Raw genomic sequence first — 2,656 nt, 5'->3', positions numbered from 1 at the left:
TTGTGTGTGACTTAACAGATCTGACATTGTTCAAAGTTCAAATCTTTCCTGAGACTGGAGGCAGTCTCCTATCTGTGAGTCCTTCCTTGCCAAATCAAAACTACAAGTTACATATTCCCAAACGATAACAGCACAGAGCAAAGATCCCCAATCCAGAAGGGAAGAACAACAAGAAAAGATGGGACCAAGGCAAGACCAAACTCAGTGGGGCAGGTGGCGAACCCAGTCTTTCCAGTCCAGCATCCAGGGCACACCGAGTTATGATTTGGGATAAAACAAGCTAACACAGCACACCTCGAAGGCCCTGATGTTTGCAACACCTGTGGCTCCTCTCTTGCGCTGACTCTTCTCAGTGCTGGCCTGAACTCCTCCGCTCCATTTCTTCACCTCCTTTTCAATGAATACGTATGAATTATCCATAATGACATTCTCAGACACGAACATACTGTGTTTTGATCTTATCTCTCTCTGCCTCTCTCTCTGACTCCGCTGAGTCTCCTCTCAGCTCATCCTCTTCTACTTTCATGTCCCTTTTAACTTTTAAGTTTTTTTAATTTTAATTTTAATATTTTTTGCTATCTCACTGGATTTCACTAGGCTTACTTATATGAAAATAAGGAGCTATGCAGAGGAGAGGGGAGGGCTGCCTTCAAAGTGGTTACACCATTGAAGTAAATGCCTTTCTCCCTCACCCCACCCACCATGAACTGTGTCTAAATCCTTGGAGAGGGGCGGGGTATGCTGAGTGCCTCCCCAGTCAGTAGCAGAATGCCAGTGGCCGGTTCTTATGTAGAGCTTTTGCAGACATTCACGGCCATACCCCAGCTCTTGCATTCAATCCGCACCTCTGACCACAGTCCCTGGACCTTACAGAGGGTGGGATAGCTGTCCTGCTTATGACTGAACACCTGACAGTTGCTCGTTCTCAGCACTTTAAACAGTGTGGGTCTCTGCAGTCACCACTGCCCTCTGCAAAGAGAAACATCTGTCCCTGAAGTGGCCACGTCGCTAACCTGTAGGCATAAACATGGTTCTTTAGAAGGCAATTTGATTGGCACATCATGTCCATTTATCAAAATGTCAGCGGTAACTTCCCCACTAGGGCCTATGAAGTCCCTGGGTTCCCTCATGTGGAGAAGGACTCAAATCCAATCATAAAGTGAGTCGTTAGCTCCGGAATAGAGGTGCCGCTATTGTGCCAGTGGGCACGTCTTGCCTGGCTGGTTGGCAGTGGTGCAAGCAGGGACCGCAACTGAGTGATAGTGTTGATGACAATTCTCTCCCGGCAGCCTGCGTGATATCTCTCAGCTCTGTGAGGGCTGCTCAGCAGGGAGGAAATTTCAGGTCAGATCCAGCTTGGTTTCTCATGTCTTGCAACCAAAGTGTGTTTTATCTTCAGCAATAGTGGCTTCCCATCTAATTCTGGTGGGCAACCAACAGCAATGGTGATGTTCACTCGTACCGTCCCCCGGCACTGGGACTGTGACTTGATAGCCCGTGGCTTCTGGCCACAGCTCTGTCTACTCATGCAGGACACCTGCATCCAAACCACTTGTGGCTCTGAAGATTACCGAGTATATGATTTCTTATGGCTTCTTCCTACATCACTGGTCTTGGTTGGCTCTCCCTGCTATGCTCTCTGCGCCCCCACCTCCTCAGCTCCCTCCTCAGCTCCACGATTCCCTTCCACTTTCATATCGAATGTGCCCCATGACTCCCCTCTCTGCAGCTCCAGGAAATCATTTCCATCTTCCCATGTGTGTTGAGACTGGTGTTCTAATATATGACCTACGTTAGAGAATGTTTTGTGGGCTCCTGAGGAGTCTGTGTTTGCAGTGTTAGGCTGGACTACTTTATAGATGTCTGTCAGGTCCTTTTGACCTATGCTGTCATCTAACAGCAATGTCTCCGTTTGTTTGTTTGGATGGCTCATCTGTTGGTGACAATAGAGTACAGAAATGACCACTATTGCCGTGTTGGAGTAACCTGGGACTTTATATCTTGTAGAATTTGTTTTGTGCAGCTGGGTACACTGGTGTTTGGTGTGTGTTTGCTTAGAATTGTAATGTCTTCTTGATGGGTTGCTCCTCAGTTAGAAGTGATTTTTTAAAAAACTCTTTTTTGATCAGCTTTGGTTTGGGTTTGTTTTCCCAGGCATTAGTGGCGATGCCTGCTCATGTCCCAGCTCCGTCTGCCTAGGATACCATGTCCCGTATTTTACACTAAGGTAGTGTCCACCTTTGGTGAGGCAGAGAATAGATGGATCCTGCTTTCTCAGTCCAACCTGCTGGTCTATGTCTGTTGTTTCAGAGAATTTAGATCATTAGCATTCAGAGTTATACTGAAAAGTGTATGTTCCAGTTGTGTGGCTTGGGCAGTCTGTGGAGCCACTGGTGGTGGAACCCATATTTATCCCTAGTGCACGAACTGGCTCTCTGGAGCCCATTCCCTATGGAGGGATACTTTGCTCTGCCTCAGTACAGGGCAGAGGGCCTTGGTTCTGCCTCAAGTGATGCCACAGACTTTATTGACTCCCTATGGGAGGCCTCACCCTCCCTGAGGAGTAGATGGGGGTAGGGGCTGAGGGGAAGGTGGGGAAAGCTAAAAACGGAGAGGAAGAGGGAACTGGGATTGGTATATAAAATTAAAAAAAAAA

General features: G+C 47.6%; 1 protein-coding gene across 3 annotated transcripts in view; it reads left to right on the top strand.

The window, feature by feature from the left end:
* Positions 1-2,656, top strand: part of Afg1l (AFG1 like ATPase) — a 149,074-nt gene that overhangs the window by 89,476 nt on the left and 56,942 nt on the right. The gene's annotated exons all lie outside the window — the stretch shown is intronic.

The sequence above is a fragment of the Microtus ochrogaster genome, linkage group LG9, assembly GCF_000317375.1.
Source record: "Microtus ochrogaster isolate Prairie Vole_2 linkage group LG9, MicOch1.0, whole genome shotgun sequence".
In the NCBI taxonomy this organism is placed as follows: domain Eukaryota; kingdom Metazoa; phylum Chordata; class Mammalia; order Rodentia; family Cricetidae; genus Microtus; species Microtus ochrogaster.
The sequence above is the reverse complement of the archived record's forward strand: the minus strand, read 5'-3'. Positions and strand labels throughout refer to the sequence as shown.